Source organism: Phascolarctos cinereus, unplaced genomic scaffold (assembly GCF_003287225.1).
Source record: "Phascolarctos cinereus isolate Bilbo 61053 unplaced genomic scaffold, phaCin_HiC Scaffold_1;HRSCAF=81, whole genome shotgun sequence".
Classification (NCBI taxonomy): Eukaryota; Metazoa; Chordata; class Mammalia; order Diprotodontia; family Phascolarctidae; genus Phascolarctos; species Phascolarctos cinereus.
In genome coordinates, this window is record NW_027555514.1 from 84,338,546 (window position 1) to 84,362,895 (window position 24,350).

Below are 24,350 nucleotides of genomic sequence, written 5' to 3' on the forward strand. Positions count from 1 at the left end.
GGCGCCACCTCCTGGCGGGAGGGCGAGTGGCCTCAGGGGAAGAAGCTGCGGTGAGCCCTAGAACGGTTGCATGGTGACCCTGGAGCTCGCCTCGGAGAAGGGCCGGCTTCACTGATACAGGCTTCTCCTGGGCTCTCCGGGCACCTAGCCCGTGGTGAAATGTGATGTGGTGGACCGGCTGTAGGGGAAGTCTCTGCCCCTCTGGCCACAGTAATTATCGCGGGGGCGGGGAGAAGACTTGGGATGAAGGAGAGTCAGTGATGGCCGATTACCAAGCAATGGGCTTGTGGTAGGAGCTGCGGCCTCCGCTCCTCGAGAGGGAGTGGGCCCTGCCCTCCTGGGGCTATAGTCTGCTGCGTGAGCTAGGTCTAGGATCGACCTGCGATTTCAGGGAGGGAAGGGAATTTTCGGGGGGGGGGGAAACACCCTTTACCAGCACCTGTGGGCACCTTCTCTGCAATTTATGATTAAGGAATAAAAGAAAGAAGGAGGGGGGAGAAAAGGAGGAAAAGAAGGGAAAAAGAAGAGAGAGGAAGGAAGAGAGGGAAGGAAGGAGAGAGAGAAGAAAAGAGAAGGATGGGAGAAGAGAAAAGGAAAGGGAAGGGAAGAAGGAAGGAAGAAAAGAAAGAAGGAGGGGGAGGAAAGGAGGAAAAGAAGGGAAAAAAGAGGAAGGAAGAGAGGGAAGGAAGGGAGAGAGAGAAGAAAAGGGAAGAAAGGGAGAGAGGAGAAAAGCAAAAGAAAGGGAAAAAGGAAGGAAGAAAAGAAAGGGGGAGGAAAGGAGGAAAAGGGAAAAAAGAGGGGAAGAGAGGGAAGGAAGGGAGAGAGAAGAAAAGAAGGGAAGAAAGGGAGAGAAGAGAAAAGGAAAAGGAAGGGAAGAAGGAAGGAAGAAAAGAAAGGACCCCTCCTGCCCCAGGAGGGCAGGGCACCTTCTCTGCAATTTATGATTAAGGAATAAAAGAAAGAAGGAGGGGGGAGAAAAGGAGGAAAAGAAGGGAAAAAGAAGAGAGAGGAAGGAAGAGAGGGAAGGAAGGGAGAGAGAGAAGAAAAGAGAAGAAAGGGAGAGAAGAGAAAAGGAAAGGGAAGGGAAGAAGGAAGGAAGAAAAGAAAGAAGGAGGGGGAGGAAAGGAGGAAAAGAAGGGAAAAAGAAGAGAGGAAGGAAGAGAGAGAAGGAAGGGAGAGAGAAGAAAAGGGCAGAAAGGGAGAGAAGAGAGAAGGGGAAGGAAGGAAGGAGAAGAGGGGAGGAAGGAAGGGAGAAAAACAAGAAGGAAGAAAGGGAGAGAAGGGAGGGAGAGAGGCAGGAAAGAAGTAAGGAAACCACCTTTTATTAAATGATTACAATGTACCAGCCATTATGCTGAGACCTTTACAAATACTATCTCCTGTAATCCTTAAAATAACTCTGCGAAGGAGGTACTATTATTATCCCGGTTCGACAGGTCAGGAAACTGAGGCAGGGTGAAGTGTCCAGCTAGTAAGTGTCTGCACGTGATTCAAGTCTTTCTCTTTAAAGCAGGAGTTCTTCACCTTTTTGGTGTGTGTCATAGGCCTCTTTGACATTCTGGTGAAGCCTGTAGACCATTCTCAGAGTGATGGGGTTTTTTTGGCTAGGCAATGGCGTTAAGTGACTTGCCTCGGGTCACCCAGCTAGTAAGTGTTACGTGTCTGAGGGCGCATTTGAACTCGTCCTGAATCCAGGGCCGATGCTCTATCCACTGCGCCACCTAGCTGCCCCCAGAGTAATGTTTTTTAGAACAGAAAATACATAGGATTAAAAGGGAAACAACAATATAACAAACCAGTTATATTGAAATAGTTACCAAAATTGTTAAAACAAAGACAAATTTACAGACGCCAGGTTAAGAACCCCTGTCTTGGGGAGTTGTTTAGAGCACTGAGGAATTAAATGAATGGCAAGGATTACATAGACAGTATTGAACCCCAGTACTCCAAGAAAGATTGCAAACCTCTCCTTACTGCTTCATCCTACATAAGTTAATGTCATCAAATGATCACTTGTATGATAACAGCTAATAGTAGGTAACAGAGAGCATTTATTAAGGGCCTGCTATGTGCACGGCACTATGCTAAGTGATGGGGCAAGACAGTCCCTGATCTAAAGAAGCTTACATTCTAATAGGTAAAGACGGATGATGAGGAAGTAGGAAAAGGTGGAGATGGGGAATGGCCTGCAGGATGAGGTGGCCAGGCAAAAGCTCGCCTTTCTTAATCCAGGGTTTCAATTAGTGGATAGAACACCAGACTAGGAGGCAGGAAGACCTGAGTTAAATCCTTCCCCAGGCCTTTAGCTCTGTGACCCTGGGCAAATCACTTAATCTCTGTCATCTTCAGTTTTCTCATCTATAAAATGGGGATAATAATAGCACCTACCTCATAGTAAAGGTTTACTATTGAAAAAAAACTGCTAGGAAAACTGGAAAGTACAATGTAAGAAATTAAGTTTAGACTAACATCTCATAGCTTGTATGACGATAAACTTCACATGGATACATGACCTAAATATAAAAGGTTCCATCATAACTGGATTAGAGGAACAGGGAAGAAGATGCTTTTCACAGCCATGGAGAGGAGAATGCTTGAGGGACAGAGGATCGCAGAAGGCAAAATAGACAAGTTTGATTGCATGAAATTGAAATGCTTCTGCAAAAAAAAAAAGTAATGCGCTCAGAAATTAATTGGGAAAAATCTTTGCAGCCAATTCTTCTCATAAAGGTTTGATATCCAAGCCATATGGGAAACTGACTCAAAATACATACTTTAATAGTAAGGGCCGTTCCCCAACAAATAAATGGTCAAAGGCTAGGAACAGTTCTCAAGGGAAGAAGTCCAAGTTGTGAACCAGCACAGCCACATGAAAATCAATTCTCCAAATCGCTAATAATAAGAGAAATACAAATTAAAACAGTTCTGAGGTGTTACCTCACACCCCCCAAATTGGCAAAGACAACAAAAAGAAAAGTGACAGTTGTTGGCAGTCAGATGCGCATAGCTAGTGCCTTAACCAGTAGTTTTTTTCCTCACTAGGTTCTGTGTAATCAGAGAAGCCCTTTGAAGACACAAAGACCAGGTAAATGCAGTATCAGCAATCGCAATGCACTAAATCAGTACAGTGAACATTTATTAAGCATGCACTGTGTGCCAGGCCATGGCAACTAGGTGGTGCAGTGAGTAGAGCTCTGGACTTGGAGTCAGGAGGACTGAAGTTAGAGCCATGTGACCCTGGAGGCGTCACTTACCCCTTGTTTGCCTTTGTTTTTTCATCTGTAAAAGGGGGATACTAATAGCACCAGAGTTGTTGTGGAACTCAAATAAGATAATTGTAAAGCGCTTAGAACAGTGCCTAGCACATAGTAAGCTCTATGTAAGTGTTAGTTATTGTTATTATTGTTACGCTAAATAGTGAGGATATAAATAAGAAAAATCAAGTCCCTGCTCTCATGAGCTTAAGTTCTAATGGGGGAAGACAGCACACAAAAGGAATCCATTTTTGCAGTTGAAATGAAGGTAAATTGAAACAACAAAGTTGAGTATGATTGATTTGTTGATAAGGATAGCCATTATCAATAAAAGGGGTCTTCAGCTCCTCAACAAGCCAAAAGATCCCCAGGTGTGGTTTACAAGGCTTCTTATAGTCGAGGGAAAGTGGATAGAAATAGAACAGCACAAGGCATCTAGGTGACACAGTGGATAGAGCTCCTGCCTTGGAGTTAGGAGGACCTGAGTTCAAATCTGGCCTTAGACACTTGACACTTGCTAGTTGTGTGACCCTGGGCAAGTCATTTAACCCCATTGCCTCACCAAAAAGCAAAAAAGAAAAAGAACAGCACTTAGGCAGGACAGTAGGTAGGATTAAGTCATCTGGTTTCTGTTGGTGGAAGGGAAGAGATTTTTTTTCTTTATCACTAGGGAAAGCTGATAGGTTGTGTCCACTTGCATGCTTGCTAGGACAGCTAGCAGTACAGAGGAAAACATGTCTCTGACTACTGAATTTATGGATTTAGGGACTTTTGAACTTAACTCGGAGACGAAAGTGACTTGAACAGTTATATAAAATGTCAGTGGTTGGGATGAAATAGAATCAATTACAAATGGAATCAATTTGATTTTTTCAGTTCTTCGAACTTTGATCAATGGAAGACATAGCTGTAATCTAATTCTATAAGATTTTTAACACAGTCGTTATCAGTAGTACCATAGGCTTTTCTGGGGCTAGTCTAGAACAGGCTTTAACACATCAACTAAGGCAAGGTCTAAAAAGAATAAGATGACAGAGAGCAATAAAGGCCCATTTATCAAGGGTGGCTAACAGGCCATTTCCTTGTAACCAAGTGAACCAAGAAGAAGAATTCTACTTGGGGTCACCTGGTGATGGTAGTTGTGTTTCTGCTGTAACTCACTGGATCTTATGTAGGCTTGTCACAATTTCTCCTGACCAGTTAATGTAAGAATTATAAGATCAGTGAGTTATAGCACAAGCCCTTCCCTGTGTTGCTTTAAGAATATCTAAAACCATGTGATTTTGCAAAAACCATTTGAGTAACCTCAATTTAGAGGGAGGAGATGGATTCTCTTGTGACCCGAGTCAGTGTCTCAATTTCCACTGAGAGATTCAGGCTATTTGGAGAACTCACCAAGGGCTAATTTGAGAGGATGCATGTCACCAAGGTAACCAGGAAAACTCAGCAAACAAACCCCCCAAAGCCACAGTAATACAATGATGATCATTAGTATTAACTAACATCATGTCTCCTTATATTGTAGTAACCCACTCTTAATGTCCGTTTAATCAGCACATTTCATCTTGGATCCCAGATATCCCAGTTGTCTGGTACCTGAAAACATCTGTTTTTGGACATTCTGGAATAGCCTCATTCTCAGGGCAGGTCTGAAAGAGGCTTCTCTTAAATGGATTTGCTTCTTTGGGTTCCAAGTCACTTGCAAAAGAATCCTAAGTAATTTTACTAAATTCTGCCAGCAACAAGACTTGGTACAGGCATACCTTGTTTTTATCGTGCTGTGCTTTATTGAATTTCACAGGTGTTGCATTTTAAAATATATCTTTATATTCTAATGTTATATTTTTTCCCAATTACATGTAAAAATAACTTTTTAACATTTGTTTTTAAAATTTTGAGTTCCAAATTCTCTCCCTTCCTCTCTCTCCTTTCCCTTCCTTAAGAAGGCAAGCAATTGATAATAGGTTATACATGTGTAGTCATGGAAAACAATTCCATATTAGTCATGTTGTAAAAGAAAAGTCAGACCAAAAAGTCAAGGAAAATAAAGTAAAAAAAGTATTCTTCAATCTGCATTCAGACTCCATCAGTTCTTACTCTGGAGAGAGAGAGCATTTTTTTTGTCATAAGTCCTTTGGAATTGTCTTGGATCATTATATGCTGAGAATAGCTATTCTCAGTTCACAGTTGATCATCAAACAGTGTCGCTGTTGCTTTGTACAATGTTTTCCTGGTTCTGCTCACTTCACATCAGTTCATGTAAGTCTTTCCAGGTTTTGCTGCTTGTCATTTCTTATGGCACAATTATATTCTGTTACAATCATATACCACAGTTTGTTCAGCCATTCCCCAATTGATGGTTATCCCCTCAATTTCCAACTTTTTTTATCACCACAAAAAGAGCTGCTATAAATATTTTTGTACATGTAGGTCCTTTTCGTTTTTCTTTGATCTCTTTGTGATACAGACAAGATAGATGCATGGTTTTATGGTCTTTGGGCATAGTTCCAAATTATTCTTCAGAATGGTTGAATCAATTAATAATTCCACCAACAGTGTTTTAGTATCTCAATTTTCCCACACCCACACCAGCATTTGTCATTTTCCTTTTCTGTCTTGTTAGCCAATATGATAGGTGTGAGGTGGTATCTCAGAGTAGTCTTAATTTGCATTTCTACCTAATCAGTAATAAGTCAGGGTATTTTTTCATATGATTGTAGATAGCTTTGATTTCTTCATCTGAAAACTGCCTGTTCATATCCTTTGATCATTTATCAGTTGGGAAATGGCTCTTATTTTTATAAATTTGACTCAATTCTCTATATATTTGAGAAATGAGGACTTTATTAAAAAAATTGCTGTAAGTAAAAAATTTTTCACAGTCATGATTACTATGTATTTCCCTTCATCCTCTTTTCCCCCATTTCTCCTACTTTGTAATTGTTTTAGGGCACCATGAACTGTGTCCATATAAGATGGCAACTTTAATCTATATATGTTGTGTATGTTCTGACTGTTACACCCACCAGCCATTCCCCCATGTCTCTCCCTCTCCTGGGGCCTTGCTATATTCCCTGAGACACAACAATATTGAAGATATTAAATAAACTTAGTTGGTAAGGCAGCAGCAGGGTTTGAGAGGGTAGACTCCAATTTTGAAAGAAGTTCTACTTTAGGTAAAATGCTATCAAATGGCATTTAATGCTACAGAGAAATCTTTCATGAAAGGAAGAGTCAGTCAGTGTGGCAAACTTCATTGTTGTCTTATTTTAAGAAATTGCCATAGCTACCTCAACCGTTACTAACCACCACCCTGATCAGTCAGCAGCCATCAATTGAGGTAAGACCCTCTACAAGGAAAAAGATTGCAACTTGCTTAAGGCTCAGATGTTGGTTAGCATTTTTTTTTAGCAATAAAGTATTTTTAATTAAGGCATATACATTTTTTTTAGACATAATGCTATTGCATACTTAATAGACTACAGTGTCATGTGAACATAACTTTTATATGCACTAGGAAACCACAAAATTCATGTGCCTTACTTTATTGCACTCATCTGGAACTGAACCCACAATATCTCCACGATATTGCCTATACAATTTAGTACAAAGTCCTAAATTTGCTTTTCTAATAACTAGCTCATGTGGTGAAAACCAGCTTAAGCCTTGTAGTTCTGATCATATTAACAGTAGGACTATAAGAAGAACCCGCAAATTAAGAACCCACAATTAACCTGAAACTTAAAGAGAGTTTCAGTTGTTACATACCACTGGACATTTCTGTCTTTATCTCAACCCTCTACCTGATATGGAAACTGCTATTAACAGGCTGAAGGAAGAATTTTAAAAATTTATGGAACCCTGACTTGTAAAATGGGCCTTCCTGTCTCTTAAAATTATCAAGCAGATATTTCAAATGGAAAAATAATTTTACCTTAATAATTATCAAGGCAATTTTACATGTAAAATCATTACATTCAATTTTTGAAATTTATTTTCCCATTAGAACCATTTGGAAGCCAATTATATACATTTTAATACTCTAGTTCTTAGAGAAAACAGTCTGATCCTGTTGTTTGCTCAAACTTTACTACTCTAATTGAAAAAAAAACCCCTTTTACATCTTTGGCTTATTAGAAAATTTTTACGCCTTTATAATTCTTCCCTTAGGAGGATGTTATCCCCATGTCATAACTACTAGTAAGGGGGTGGCAAACACAGGAACTCATTTACTTAGTTGCTTAGGGTATAAAATAGCCTAACAATTAATATTGAAAACAGTGAGATCTTTCATACTTACATCCTATTATAGTAGTGCAGAGGTGCTGGAGTATTGCAGCAACAGGATTCATTATATTAAAAAAATTTACCTTCCATGTTTAGAGAAATTTGCTATGAAAGGAAGAAGTAGGGACACGGTTGTGTCAGACTGGTCCTGCAGGCCTAAGCCTAAGGGCACAGAATGAGTCAACATAGGTAAAACGGGATAAAGCATCTTTAGTTCTATTTGATTTCACGTAAGAGTGGTAGTTACTATTGCAGGCCTGCATAGTTTGTGGCCTGTGGGTTGCTTACAGCCCACCACAGGATTTCTTCTACATACAAATGATGTTTTCCTCTATATTTTTCAAGGGCATGCTGCAAGTGGCCCAAGGGTCATAAGTGGCCCCTGGGCCACACGTTGTGCAGGCCTGTACTATTGAACAATCAGTGACGCAATAAAGTTCTGCTTTGTTCACAGGGTATCATAGCCAGGCTCAGGATTAACTAAGTAGGAACCAATCCTATCCAAAAAGGAAATAACACCATGGAGAAACTGAGCCCAGAGGATCCTACCTTCAGCTATGCCAATGTCATCCTCTCAATTTTTCCCAGACACAGACATCCACCTGTAGCATTTTCTGGATCATATTCCTTTTGAGCAGCTTGTGGCATTTCCCTCAAATGGTAGATTTCTGACTTAAGGATCATTCAGACATTTATACCTGAATTCAAAACTCAGAATATTATCAAATTATAGTCACAAGAGATTTTTATCTCAAGTAGCAAGTTTCACTAATAGTTTAGGGCAGATATAGTTATTATTTCTCTCATCTAATTGCAAAAACAGCAATAAAAAAGTTTACCAGGCCTTTTTAAAAAAAATCACTTTTCTCCTTTTTCTTCTCCAGTGTAAATTCAATTTAAAAGTCAATATAAAAACTGCATAAAAATCAGTATTTTCTTTCCAGCGTTGCTGATGGTCTCTTAGTCGCCAAACCCATTGACCTTTTCTCAGTTCTCATTCTTCTTGTCTTCTCTGTACTGTTAATCGCTCTCTCCTCCTTGATCTTCTCTCTAGGTTTTTGGGGCACCACTCTCTCCTGGTTCCTCCTATCTGTCTGGCCACTCCTCTGTCTCCTTTGATGGATCCATTGCTCTAGATCACTCCCTCTTATTAAGTGTCCTAAGGGTTCAGTCTTGGGTCCTCTTCTCTTCTCACTCTGTACTACTCAACTTGGTGAGCTCATCAGCTTCCATGGATTTAATTGCCATCTTTATATAGCTGATTCTCAAATCTTCCTTTACTGCACCAATCTCTTTGCCAATCCCCACTCTCTTATCTCGCATTGCCTTTCAGATATCTGGAACGAGATGTCTAATAGACATCTTAAACTCAACATGTCCAAAACCAAACTCCCATTCTAATTTCCCTATTATTGTAGAAGGCAACACCATCCTCCCAGTCTCCCAGGCTCGCAACCTAGGTGGCCTCCTCAGCTCCTCCCTATCTGTTGCTCAACCCCCTTATTTGGTCTGTTGCCTGGGCCTCCTTTGGAATATCTCTCCAATACACCTCTTCTTCTCTGACTTTGCCACCACTCTGGTGCAGACCCTTATCACCTCACACATGGATTATTCTGGATTATTTCAATAGCCTGCTAGTGGGTCTGCCTGTCTCACATTTCTCCCAACTGCAATCCACCCTCCATTTAGCCACTGAAGTGATTTTCCTAAAGTTTAAGTCTGATCATGTCACCACTCTGTTCAATAAACTCTGATGGCTCCCTATCACCTCTAGCATCAAATCCAGAATAACCTATTTGGCATGAAAGCCGCCTCCTTCCTTCCCTGGCCTCTTACACCTTATTCCCCAACTTGTACTCTTCAGTTCAGTGACACTGGCCTCCTGGCCACAAACAAGACTCTTTCTTGGCTCTGAGCATTCTCTCTGGGTATCTCCCATGTCTGAAATGTCATCCTTCCTCATCTCCACCTGCTGGCTTCTTTTAAATCCCAACTAAAATCCTGTCTTCTGCAGAAGCTTTTCACAACCCTTACAATGCCTCCCCAACTTTGAAGTATTTCCTATTTTTCTTGCATATAGCTTATTTGTATATATTTGTTTATTTGTTGCCTCCACCATGAGGTTGTGAGCTCCTTAAGGGCAGGGACTGTCTTTTGACTCTTTTATCCCCGGTGGTTAGCCTAGCGCCTGGCACATAGTAGGTGCTCAATAAATGTTTATTTACTGACTGACCACTCATTAAAAAAATTAATATGGTTGGAGAAATGAGACCTCATCTCTCATCAAGTGGGAAAATGTGAGAGGAGGCAAAAAGTTAGTACCATTGACTGAAGCTTCCTTGGAGTTGAGAACCTCAGATCTTTCAGCAAAGCCTTTATATTCAGCCCAGGCTCTACAACCAGGAATCTCAACTCAGAGCAATCGTATAGTGTGCTTCCCAAGCGTAGAGGTACTAATTAAATGTCATTTATTGCTATTGCACCATGGAAGCAAGGCCATATATATTGTGGCCCATAGGCCTTTAAAACTATTTTAAAAAACTGAAGAGAGCTGATTTCAGAGAGCTTCAAGGAGGCCACTATAGACCCATTCTTTTTAGTCTAGACATTTAGAATTCTTCCTCTCTTATTGCTGAGGTTTTTTCTCTTTTTAAGTCTTATAATCTCCATTAAATCAGATGGAGAGATCTAATAGATTGTATCATGACATCTTCCCCATGTAAATTCCTTGAGGGTTTGAACCTTACATAATAAATACTAAATATAATAATATAATATTATTATAATAAATAGAATAATAAAATATACAGGACCTTCCATCATCTTACTCTGTCTTCCAGTAACTTTGTATCTCCAAACACAGTTGAAAACCAGAAAAAAGGGAGGAAAACTCCTTTGAAGAAATGCTAATTAAAGCAACTCTCAGATTCCATCCCACAGCCATTGGAAAAGATGACAAAAGATGAAAATACCTGGTGTTGGGAAGGCTGTGAGAAAACTGGTACAACAATGCACCATTAGTATGCCCGCCAATTGGTTCAATCCTTCAGCGAAACAACTCAGACTTACAGTAAAGTCACTAAATGATACATTCTCTTTGACTTAGCAGTATCACTAGGAAATCAAAATGCCAGAGAAAGGTCCCCTAATTCCATAAATATTTATACTGCTCCCTTTTGTAGTAGCAAAGAACTGGAAGAAGAGTGAATGCCCATTAACTAGTAAGTGGCAGAGCAAATTGTAGTATATGAATATAATGGAATATTGCAGCACCATAAGAAAAGACAAATATAAAGTATTTAGAGAAACTTGAAAAGACATAAATTGGTGCTGAGTGAAGTTAAGAAGAACGAGGGGAACAATTTACACACTGACAACAGTAGTATGAAGGGAAAAAAATGGAAAAAAACTTGGGAATTCTAACCAGTACAGTGACCAATTTTGACTTGAGAGAGCTGAAAGTAAAGCACCTCAATCCTGCCTCTAACGCCTCTACAAGCCAAGGATTCTTTACCTGTTTTGTGTCATGGACCTCTTTAGCCATTAGGTGAAGCCTAGGGAGCCCTTCTCCGAATAATATTTTTAAATATATAAAATACATAGAATTACAAAGGAAGCCAATTCTGTTGAAACACAATGATCAAAATGTTTTTTAAAAGTTCATGGACTCCAGGTAGGAACCCTTGCTATCTAAACAGAGAAGTGACAATATATGGGTTTGGAATGAGGCGTGCATTTTCAGACATGGCCGACATTGTGATTTGTTTTATTTAACTGAACTTAGGTGACATGAGACAATGAGGAGGAATGATTTTTTCAAAAGGATCAGCAAAACATTAAAAAAAAAATTCAGAATAGCATTAGCTGCAGTGTCCTACCATACTACCTCCAACAATTATCATTTTCTTTCTTTCTTTCTATTTTTTTTTTGGTCATCTTTGGTTTTTTCAGGATACTTTCCATATTTTATTTACATTTTATATTAACTTGAATTTCAGAGTAACATCCACACACCAATTTCTTTGTTTTTTTCACTTAAACTTAAAATTCTTAGTTTATCAGAACGAAGACTGTAAATAAATATTTGCTATGTCTGTTACATGTAACGCAGAAGGAGCTGCCTTAAAATAGAAATCCATTCCACCCCATTCACTCCATTTTTATAAATACAGGTATAAAAACAATCTCAAACATGCTTTTTTTGTTACTACTAGTAATGCCCACATGTCTTCAAAAATTAAACAAAATTAGCAACATTATTTATTGTACCTGCTATTTTAAACAATTTAAATCAAAGCTCTTCCAACAAGCAAGATGGATAAAACAAGCCATTTATAATTTTTCTTCTTGAGAAATCGGATTTCTGAAACATATTACTTCACAGCAATCTGACATTTCTTGTCATGCTTTCATCTTATAAAACCTGAATTTCATTTGGAGTTCTCTGAGTTCATGCTTAAATGATAGTGCCTTGATAAGAGGGAAAAATGTATTTCATTTTTCTTCCCATTGGGCATGAAGACATAATGGGTATACATATACATATTAAACATATTCTTACAAATGTCCAAGTCATATATACCAGGTAAGCATGTTAATGTGTAGGCTTTGCATTATGAGAATTAGTCATTAAGACATTAACATGAGTAGAAGGTTGTTGGTTCCGATAAGTTTGAGATTGTTAAAATTACTTGCTATATGTTTGGCCTGAAGGATGTAGCAACTTCATATTTTCTTTGGACATCTTTAGACTGCATTAATTCTTGAAGTCTAACTTAAGTACTATAAGAATTTTTCCATTTTGCCATCACTGATCTTCTCTGTGTATCCCTCATTCCATTGGAATAATTTGTCCCATTCCTATTACTTTTTGTTATAAGTCTAGCTATTATAGTTGTTTAGGAGGGACACATTCTACTTACAGGTTGTATATTCTGTTTTCATAATTTATCTTTGGTGGTTCAATAATCATGCCTGTCTCTCTACTGAGTATTATGTCTTCATCATCTTCAAGTCCCCAGCCAACCTTACCTTGATCTACTTCTTTATGGCCTTCAAGTTCTTCTAACAAGTGAAAATTACATGGAACTTGAACTTCCTTAAAGATTGCCATCTTCTGTAGTCCTGAACTTCCCTTTTTGTCATCTCTACCAATCTTTGGGAAATGAGATGAAATGTGAGTGTTGTTTTAATTTGCATTTCTTCTATTTTTTAGTGATTTGGAGCATTTTTTCATGTGGCTCTTGGTAAGTTGGATTTTTTCCTTTGAATGCCTGTTCTTATTCTTTGACCATGTTTCTATTGGGACATGTCTCTTGTTCTTATATATTTGAGTCAGTTCCCTATATAACTTGTATATCAGACCTTTCTCCGAGAAATTTGTTGCAAAGATTTTCCCCAGTTAATTAATTGTAATTATAATTATAATTAATTTACAAATTATAATTTGTAATATTATTATACTGTCATTACCTAACCATGAGCAATTAATATTAGGTCTATATTTCTATAAAGAGTGTTTTGTAGTTATAGTCATTTAGTTCTATGTGCATCTTGGCAGATAGATTCCCAGATATTTTACACATTCGGTAGTTATTTCAAATGGAATTTTGACTTTGACATTTAGTTGGAATTTTTTGATTTGCTGTTTTTCAGTATTTTTTTTTAGTTGCGTTCCCAATTTATTGATCTGTTCTTTGCTTTTTTTTGTTGATGAAATCAGTTAAAGATACTAACTTTACCCTAAGTATTTGCTTTGTCTGTATCTTAGCAGTCTTGGTATGTTGTTTCATTGTTGTCAATATTTTTGAAGAAATTATCCATTGTTTCTATGATTTGTTCTTTGAACAAGTTTAGAATTAAATTATTTAGTCTCTATTTAAATTTCAATTCTTTCTTCAAAGGACCTTTAATATTATAATTTTCATTGTATTATAGTCAATAAAGGATATGTTTAACATTTCTACTTTTCTGCATGTGTTTATGAAGCTTTTATGTCCTAGCAGGTATTCAATTTTTGTAAAGATATCATGTACAGATAAGTAATATGTATTCTACTTTCTGTTCCTATTTGGTTTTCTCCAGATGTATTATCTATCTAACTTTTCCATAGTTCCATTAATTTCTTTAACTTATTTCTTGCTTACCTTTTTTTAGTTATAAAGTTATGAAAGTTTTACGTTGGAGTCCCTGACTATTTCACTTTTCTGTAATTTGATGAACTTTTCCCTTTACATAATGAGATGCCATGCCACATGGTACATATGTATTAAAGACTGATATTAATTGTCTGTGGTACCCATAATCATAATCTTATTTCCCTGGCAATTTCTCTTAATCAAATATATTTCTTGTAAAATATGTGAAGACGTATTGTTGGATTCTGTTTTCTAATTCATTCTGCTATCCTTTTCTGTTTTTTGAGTGATTTCATACCATTCACATTCACAGTTACGATTGTTAATTGTATATATCCCTTCATCTTATCCCCTTATACTTTTTCCCTTCTTTGTTTCCTGCCTATCTCATTACGAAGAGGAAGAAAGAGGTGGAAAAGGAAGCAGTTGCCATCTTCTCCAGAACACCTCTTTCCTTCCCCTTGCCCAGATCTGGATCATAGGTTCTTATCTCTCTTTTCTTTGCACTTCCCTTTCATGATTCACTCTTTGAAGTTGGAGTTTGTTTTGCTTTAGGCTATTCCTTCTATGAGTCTGCCATCCTTCTTTTTATTTATTTATTTGTTTTGTAGGCAGTTGGGGTTAAGTGACTTGCCCAGGGTCACACAGCTAGTAAGTGTTATGTGCCTGAGGCCGGATTTGAACTCGGGTCCTCCTGACTTCAGGGCCGGTGCTCTATCCACTGCGCCCCTAGCTGCCCCTTGCCATCCTTCTTAACTCCTCTTTTCCTGATTCATGGATATTTCCTTGTTGAGTTTAATATATTTTTATACCAAACCTCGTGTGTGTGTGTGTGTGTGTGTGTGTGTGTGTGTGTGTGGTGTGTAAAACCTTCCTTTGTCCAGTTCAGATAAGAGTGGGCTTTACTCGATGATTGCTCCCCCCTACTCTTTCCACGTGGGTAGATCTGTCTTCTTCTATACCTTCATCATGAGGGATGTAAATTCCACTACCTTCTTCTTTCTTGTTGTATTTCCACCCTCCTCTTATGACCATCAAAACTGAACAAAACCACCTCAGACTCTCTGTTTGTCTTGTTTAACTCCTTCTGTCACCCTTGAAGACATTAGAGTTCTGAAGGGACCTTCCTTTCTTTTTCCCCAATAGAATATAAGTATTTTGTCATCAGCTCGTGGTGCAGCGGATAGAGTGCTGGACCTGAAGTCAAGAAGAACTGAGTTCAAATTCAACCTCAGACATTTATTAGCTGTGTGATCCTGGCCAAGTCACTTAATCGCAGTTTGCCTCACTTTCCCCAGCTGTAAAATGGTGATAATAACAGCACCTTCCTCCTATTGCTGTTGTGAAGATCAAATGAGTAATACTTGTAAACTGCTTAGCATGGTGACAGTCTATAGCAGGTGCTATGTAAATGCTTATTCCCTTCCCCTCATATAAATCCTTCTAGTTGCTCTCATAGATTTACTTTTCCCAGTTTCTCTTGACTTTTTACTGCAAAGTTTCTGCTCAGTTGTGGATTTTTCATCAGGACTGCTTGAAAGTATTCTATTCCATTAGAGGTCTTTTTTTCCCCCCTGTAGGATTATATTCAATCTTGTGAAGTGAGTTATTCTTGATTTCAAGCCATTATTTTTTGCCTTTTGGAATAGCAGCTTTTAAGATCTCTTCTTTATAGTAGTAGATGCCCAGTCTTCTGTATGTAGTTCCTTGGAATTTAAACTCTTTTTGGCTGTCTGCAGTATTTTTTCTTTGACCTGGAGGCCCACTATTTTGTTTCTGACATGCCTTAGAGTTCTCATTTTAGGGTTTCTTTCAGGAAGTGTCTAGTTAGATTTTCTTTTTGCTTTCTGGTTTTGATTGATGTGGGAAGTGTTTAGTTCTGATTTTGTAAGTTAAATATTGAGGTGGGGTTTTTTGCTTTGTTTTGTTCTTATTAATGGTTTTTAGGAAGTCTGATTGATGACTCTCAATTTGTTTTCCAGGTGAATTGTTTTTGATATTAGGTGGGATGAGGTTTGGAATGAGGTTCTCTTTACAGAAGTAGGCTAGCCCTAAGTAGCAATGTGTTACTCAGTTCTTTACATGAGAAAAACATTTCCGTGAATAGTGTATATAGTAAAACCTTGGCCTGTCTGAACTGGCCGAGAAGGGTCTCAGCTCCTCTGCTTAATAGAAATAGAAGGGTCTTAGTTCTGCTGCTTAATAGAAGTTGAATGGAGGGACTACTCATTATTTCACACCATCCGTCATTTGGGAAAAGACATGTCTCTTGACCACAGATCTGAGTTCACAACCCTTGTACAAGAAAGAAAAGGAAATATGATAACTAATTGCACATTGTGATATTCAGCATTTTCTTTCTAAAAGCCAGTTAATTGCATTTCATACCAATAAGCACCCTGATTTGTACATAATTTTTTTTTTTAAAACAGCAGTTAACATTTGGGCTTCCTTAAGCCCCCAACTGAGGCTATGATCCTTAAATTAGATTTGTCTGTGTCATTGATCCCGTCATTATTAATGTCATAGCTCTCTTTATGGTTATCCATCTCAGTCACTGTTACCAAAGTCCAAGCAAAGTCTTTGTCCCCTGGCGCAGATCCCACTTCTGTCAGCTCTTGTCCAATTGAGTATAGTGGAGTTATATCTGGTTTTGGCTGAAACTCAGATGTATCATTAATTTTCATTAGATATTTCATATTCCATCTAGACACTTTTTCATTTTCATGATGACATCCTCTGATCTAGATGCCAGGGGTTACAGGATTCTGATGATCTTGTTCCAGGTACAGTTCACCTTTTTAATCTAAATCATGCCTTTTTCTTAGTCGGAAGTCCCACTGATTTGACTTTGCATTTCTTCGGTTGTATTTTTAACTGCCTGTCTTAATGCCATGTGTGATTGTGGGCCTGCTTTTTATTCATGCCGGACTGTTTATTCACATGCATATATTTCTATCTATGCAGTTTATTTCCCATGAGCAGTTTTTCTGGAGTATATTCCATTCATCCTAATAGTACTGTACAATAAGCTAATTTAGCATGCTCTAGAATCAAAGGATTATAATACTTTGGAGCTAAAAGGGATCTTGGAGATTATCTACTCCAGCTGTAGAAAATGAGACTTAGAGAGGTCAAGTGACTTACTAGTTACTGCTAGTTAGACAGGTAGTTAGTGCAGATACTCTAAGTCAGCAACCCCAACACTTATATTTTTGCCTACCTTATCTGTAGAGGAGCTAGAAAAGACACATGAGTTCAGGGCAATCTTTTTTTAAAATAACGTTTAATTTTTTCCCCAGTTACATATAAAGACAATTTTTAACATTCATTTTTTAAAAAATTTGAGGTCCACATTTTTTCTTCCTCCTTCCTCATTCCTGCACACTCCCCCATCAGCAGTTTGATCTCGGTTATGCATGTGCAATCATATAAACCATTTTCCCATGTTAGTCATGTTGGGAAAGAAGACACAAACTAAAAAAAACACCAAACCCACCATGAAAAAAATAAAGTGAAAAATAGTATGCTTCAATTTGCATTCAGATTCCATCAGTTCTTTCCCTGGATATGGAGAGCATTTTTCATCACGAGTCCTTTGGAATTTTCTTAGATCATTGTATTACTGAGAATAGCTAAGTCATTCACAGTTGATCGTTGGGCAGTTTTGCTGTTATTGTGCATAGTGTTCTCCTGGTTCTGCTCACTTTGCATTAGTTCATATAAGTCTTTCCAGGTTTTTTCTGAAATCATCCCGCTCATCATTCTTATAGCCCAGTAATATTCCATTAAAATCATATACCACAGCTTGTTCAGCCATTCCCCAGTTGATGAGGATCCCTTCTATTTCTTTTTTTTCCACTTTATTAATTTATTTTGATTTATCAATAATCACTTCCATATGTTTTTGAGTTTAAAATTTTTCTCCCACTTCCTCCCAACCACCCTCCCCAAGACGGTGCACAATCTCATATAGGCTGTACATTTACATTCCTATTAAACATATTTTCACATTATTGATGTTGTAAGCAAAAATTAAATCCAATAGGAGGAACCATCAGAAAGAGGAAATGAAACTCAACAGAAGAGAAAAAAATAGCAGTTCAACTTTCATAGTTCTTTCTTTGCATGTGGATAGCATTTTCCATCACAAGGCCTCTGGAGATGTCTTAGATCCTTGTATTGCTGGGAAGGGTTAAGTTTCTCAATATTAGTCATCGCACAACATGGCTGTTATTGTGTACCATGTTCTCTTGGTTCTGATCATTTCACTCAGCATCAGACCAAACAGGTCTTTCCAGGTTTTTCTGAAGTCAGCCTGTTCATCATTTCTATAGCTCAGTAGTATTCCATTACATTCATATACTACAACTTGCTCAGCCATTCCTCAATTGATGGGCATTCTCTCAATTTCCAGTTCTTTGCTACAACAAAAAGAGCTGCTGGGAATATTTTTGTACATGTGGGTCCTTTTCCCATTTGTATGATCTCTTTGGGATATAGCCCTAGAAGTGCTATTGCTGGGTCAAAGGGTATGCACATTTTTATAGCCCTTTGGGCATATTTCCAAATTGTTCTCCAAAATGGTTGAATCATTTCACAACTCCACCAACAATGCATTAGTGTTCCAATTTTCCCACATCTTCTCCAACATTAATCATTTACCTGTTTTGTCATGTTGGCCAATCTGATAGGTGTGATATGGTACCTCAGAGTTGTTTTTGATTTCTCTAATCAATAGTGATTTAGAGCATTTTTTATATGACTATAGATGGCTTTATTTTTCTTCATCTGAGAACTGCCTGTTCATATCCTTTGACCATTTATCAATTGGGAAATGGCTTGTATTCTTATAAATTTGACTTAATTCTCTGTATATTTTAGAAATGAGGCCCTTATCAGAGAGACTGGTTGTAAAAATTCTTCCCCAATTTTCTACCTTTCTTCTAATTTTAGTTGCATTGGTTTTGTTTGTGCAAAAACTTTTCAGTTTAATGTAATCAAAATTATCCATTTTGCTTTTCATAATGTTCTCTATCTCCTGTTTGGTCATGAATTCTTCTGTTCTCCATAGATCTGATAGGTAAACTATTGTAGTTTTGCTTATACTATCAGCCTTTATTTATATGAACCCATTTTGACTTTATTTGGTACATGGTGTGAGATTTTGGTCTATGCCTAGTTTCTGCCATACTCTTTTCCAGTTTTCCCAGCAGTTTTTCCCAAAGAGTAGGTTTTTATCCCAGAAGCTGGGGTCTTTGGGTTTATCAAATAATAGATTACTATAGTCATTGACTACTGTGTCTTGCATATTTAACCTATTCCACTGATCCACCACTCTATTTCTTAGCCAGTACCAAGCAGTTTTGATGATTGCTGCTTTATAATACAATTTAAGATCTGGAATTGCTAGGCCACCTTCCCCTACATTTCTTTTCATTAGTTCCCTTGATATTCTGGACCTTTTGTTCTTCCAAATGAATCTTGTTATTATTTTTTCTAACTCTATAGTTTGATTGGTATGGCACTGAATAAGTAAATTAGCTTAGGTAGAATTGTCATTTTTATTATATTAGCTCAGCCTACCCATGAGCAACTGATGTTTTTCCAATTATTTAGATCTGATTTTATTTGTGTGAAAAGTGTTTTGTAATTGTGTTCATAGAGTTCCTGGGTTTGTTTTGGGAGATAGACTCCTAAATATTTTATAATGTCTACAGTAAGTTTAAATGGAATTTCTCTTTCTATCTCTTGCTGTTGGGCTTTGTTGGTAATATATAGAAATGCTGATGATTTATGTGGGTTTATTTTATAGCCTGCAACTTTGCTAAAGTTGTTTATTATTTCAAGTAGTTTTTTACTTGATTCTCTAGGATTCTCTAAGTATATCATGTCATCTGCAAAGAGTGATAGCTTTGTTTCTTCTTTGCCTATTCTAATACCTTCAATTTCTTTTTTTCTCTTATTGCTAAAGCTAATGTTTCCAGTACAATATTGAATAACAGTGGTGATAATGGACATCCTTGTTTCACCCCTGATCTTATTGGAAATGCTTCTAGTTGTCCCCATTACATATAATGCTTGCTGAAGGTTTTAGATAGATGCTATTTATTATTTTAAGGAAGACTCCATTTATACCTATGCTTTCTAGTGTTTTTAATAGGAATGGGTGTTGTATTTTCAAAAGCTTTTTCTGCATCTATTGAGATGATCATGTGGTTTCTGTTGGTTTTGGTGTTGATATGCTCAATTATGCTGATAGTTTTCCTAATATTGAACCAACCCTGCATTCCTGGTATAAATCCTACCTGGTCATAGTGTATTATTCTTGTGATAAGTTGCTGTAATCTCTTTGCTAATATTTTGTTTAAAATTTTTGCAATATTCATTAGAGAAATTGGTCTATAATTTTCTTTCTTCTGTTTTGACTCTTCCTGGTTTAGGTATCAACATATTTGTATCATAAAAAAATTTGGTAAGACTCCTTCTTCACCTATTTTCCCAAATAGTATATAGTATTAATTGTTCTTTAAATGTTTGATAGAATTCACATGTAAATCCATCTGGCCCTGGAGATTTTTTCCTAGGGAGTTCATCAATGGCTTGTTCAATTTCTTTTTCTGAGATGGGGTTATTTAAGTATTTTACTTCCTCTTCTGTTAATCTGGGCAATTTATATTTTTGTAAATATGTATCCATTTCACTAAGATTGTCAAATTTGTTGGCATATAGTTGGGCAAAATAATTCCTAATTATTGTTTTAATTTCCTCTTCCTTGGTGGTAGCTTCACCCTTTTCATTCTTGATACTAGTAATTTGGTTTTCTTCTTTCTTTTTTTAATTAAATTAACCAAAGGTTTATCTATTTTATTGTTTTTTCATAAAACCAGCTCTTAGTTTTATTTATTAGTTCAATAGTTTTCTTAATTTCAATTTTATTAATTTTTCCTTTGGTTTTCAATATTTCTAATTTGGTGTTTAGTTGAGGATTTTTAATTTGTTCTTTTTCTAGTTTTTTTAGTTGTATGCCCAATTCATTTATCTCCTCTTTTTCTATTTTATTTATGTAAGCATTTAGAGATATAAAACTTCCCCTAAGAACTGCTTTTGCTGCATCCCATAAGTTTTGGTATGTTGTCTCATTATTGTCATTCTCTTGAATGAAATTATTGATTGTTTCTATGATTTGTTGTTTGACCCAATCATTTTTTAGGATTAGATTATTTAGTTTCCAATTATTTTTTAGTCTATCTTTCCATGGCCCTTTATTACATATAATTTTTATTGCATCATGATCTGAAAAGGATGCATTTAATATTTCTGCCTTTCTGCATTGGATTGTGAGGTTTTTATGCCCTAGTACATGGTCAATTTTTGTGTATGTGCCATGTACTGCCAGAAAAAAGTATATTCCTTTCTATCCCCATTCAGTTTTCTCCAGAGGTCTATCATACCTAACTTTTCTAATGTTCTATTCACCTCCTTAACTTCTTTCTTGTTTATTTTGTGGTTAGATTTATCTAGTAGAGAGGGGGAGGTTGAGGTCCCCCACTAGTATAGTTTTGCTGTCTATTTCTTCCTGTAACTCCCTGAACTTCTCCTCTAAGAATTTGGATGCTATACCATTTGGTGCATATATGTTTAGTAATGATATTACTTCATTGTCTATGGTGCCTTTTAGCAGGATGTAGTTTCCTTCCTTATCTCTTTTGATTAGATCTATTTTTGCTTTTGCTTTGTCTGAGATCAGGATTGCTACCCCTGCTTTTTTTACTTCAGCTGAAGCATAATATATTCTGCTCCAGCCTTTTACCTTTACCTGTATGTGTCACTCTTTTTCAAATGTGTTTCCTGTAAACAACATATTGTAGGATTATGGTTTTTAATCCATTCTGTCATCCGTTTCCATTTTATGGAAGAGTTCATCCCATTCACATTCACAGTTATGATTACTATCTGTGTCTTTTTCTCCATCCTTTTTCCCCCTTTTATGCTTTTCTTTCTCCTTTCTCCTTTCCCCCTCACTAGTGTTTTGCTTTTGACCACCACCTCCTTCAGTCCCTCCTCCCTTCTATTATCCCTTTCCCTTTTCTTCCCCTTTACCTTACTGCTTCTTCCCTCCCTTTTTCCCCCTTCCCTTTTATTTCCCCTTTTCCCTCCTACTGCCTATAGGGCAAGTTAGATTTCTCTACCTAACTGATTATGTTATTCCCTTCTTGAGCCAAATCTGATGAGAGTAAGGTTCAAACAATGCTCACCCCTCCCTTTTTCCCTCTGCTGTAATAGGATTTTGTGTCTTTTCCTGTAATGTAATTTACCCTTGTCTGCCTCCTCCTTTCTCAGTACATTTTCTAAGATCAGATAATCCACTTATTGGATCCATTTAACCCACTTGATTAGATTTTTTTTTATCATTACATCAAAGTCAACTAATATCCACCCTTTATATACTCCTTTAACATGGTGTAATAACAATACAGTTCTCAAGTTGCAAGTGTCATCTTCCCTTGTAGGGATTAAACAGTCCCTTATTAACAACACATTGTATCTTTCTGTCCCATTTACCTTTTTATGTCTCTCTTGAGTCTGTACTTGAAGATCAAATTTTTTTTGAGCTCTGGTCTTTTTATCAGGAAAGGTTTGGAAGTCTCCTATTTCGTTGAATATCCACCTCCTCCCTTGAATCATCATTTTTGCTGGGTAGTTGATCCTTGGCTTAATCCAAGCTCCTTTGCCTTACGGAATATCATGTTCCACGCCCTACAGTCTTTTAATGTAGAAGCTGCAAGGTCCTATCTAATGCTGACTGTGGTTCCATGATATTTAAATTGCTTTTTTCTGGCTGCTTGCAGTATTTTCTCTTTCATCTGGTAATTTTGGAATTTAGCTATTATATTTCTTGGTGTTTCAATTTGGGATCTCTTTCAGGTGGTGATGGTGGATTCTTTCTATGGTTATTTTCCTTCTGGTTCTAGGACTTCAGGGCAGTTTTCCTTTATGATTTCCTGAAAGATACTGTCCAGGCTCTTTTTTTCATCATGATTTTCAGGTAGTCCAATAATTTTTAAATTGTCTCTCCTGGTCATTTTCCAGGTCTGTTGTTTTACCAATGAGGTATTTTACATTTTCATCTATTTTTTCATTTTTTTGTTTCTGTTGGACTGATTCTTGCTCTGTCATAGAGTCATTGGTTTCCATTTGTCCAATTCTAATTTTTAACAGATTGTTTTCTTCTGTTAGTTTTTGTACTGCCTTCTCCAGTTGGCCAATTGTGTTTTTTAGGGACTTGTTTTCTTCCGTGTACTTTTTTTCCAGTTGGCCAGTTGTATTTTTAAAGGACTGTTCTACCTCTCATTTGACTTTTAAAATCCTTCTTGAGCTTTTCTAAGAAGGCTTTTTGGGCTTCAGACCAGTTCATGGTCCCTTTTGATGCTGCAGATGTGGGTTTGTTGACAATGTTGTCCTTTTCAGAATTTCTGTCTTGATCTCCACTCTTCTCGTAATATGAATCTATGGTATGTTTCTTTTTACTCATGGTTTCTTTATTCCCTGGCCTTTAGGGAGATTGACCTCTCCTGCTGGGGAACAGAAGGCACTGACCCAAGCCTTCTTGTGTTGGGAGCCTAGGTCTTGGTCACTGGCTTTGTGTGCTGGGACCTCTTATGTTGGCAATTGGAGGCAGTAGGGTTCTGGCAGCTTACCTGGTGTTGGGCAGGAATCAGCAAGGCTGGAACTTTCAGGCAATTCTAGATTGCCTGCTTTTCCTTTCCTTTAGTTTTCTTCAGCTCCTTTCAGATGGGTGCTTCAGGGTGTTTATCTGCCTAGGGCCCCTTGCAGCTGCCTCCCTTAGATCTGATGAGGCACTGGGAGGCTCCTTTGCTGTAGAATGCTGAGATACCAGGTGGTTTGCTGACCTGATTTCCACCAGTTCACCTGCCATCACTGAGGCACTCGGAGGTCTAGGTGTTGGTGTTTGCCTGCTCTACCACCTAGGCTTCAGGGTCTCCTTCTGGTTGACAGTTGGAGGCTGTAGGGTTCTGATAGCTTACCTGGTATTGGGTTGGAATCAGCAAGGTTGGAACTTTAGTAGGACTCTAGGTTGCTTTCTTCAGCTCCTTTCAGATTGAGTGGGATTGAGACCACTTACCCAAATAAAAACTCAGAGGTTTCTCCAGGTAGAAAACAGAAGGTTTTATTTTAGCAAGTCTCACATGAGAGTTGGGCATCAGCTACCCAGGGCAGACTGGAGTAGTGAGGCCAAGCACAAACCGCAGCAAGTGGTTATATACTCTTAGACAAATCACTCCAAGAAACCCCCTCCCCACTTGTTTGTCTCAATCTCTTTATCCTCTTTGGTTGAGGCAAGAGACCTTACAGTGTATATTTAGAACCCAAGAGATACATTTTACTCAAAACAAGCTTGGGAGCTAGAAGATTGCCTTATTTGGTAAAGATGAGGTACAAAACAAAAGAGGGGGTGATTACAAAATAAGGGAGGGGGTGGGCAGCTGGTGCACAGCCCCCATTCCCCAAAAATGAAAGTGAAACTTAGGCCCAGCTCATGCTGAAGCCTTACCACATTTTTGGAGCGTAGCTTACGTCTCACATGAGAAACTTTTACTTGTCCCACACAAGATGAATGCTGCAGGGTATTTATCCGCCTGGGGCCCTT

At 37.7% G+C, this 24,350-nt stretch overlaps 1 long non-coding RNA gene and 1 pseudogene across 1 annotated transcript; one reads left to right on the forward strand and one right to left on the reverse strand.

The window, feature by feature from the left end:
* The first annotated feature begins 1 nt into the window (after position 1).
* Positions 2–12,790, forward strand: LOC110223879 (uncharacterized). The gene is made up of 3 exons (XR_013485929.1): positions 2–210; positions 3,043–3,085; positions 12,757–12,790. It is a non-coding gene; the product is annotated as an uncharacterized LOC110223879 (long non-coding RNA).
* On the reverse strand, positions 12,229–12,657 carry LOC110223900 (ubiquitin-conjugating enzyme E2 variant 2 pseudogene; annotated as a pseudogene).
* Positions 12,791–24,350: the final 11,560 nt, after the last annotated feature.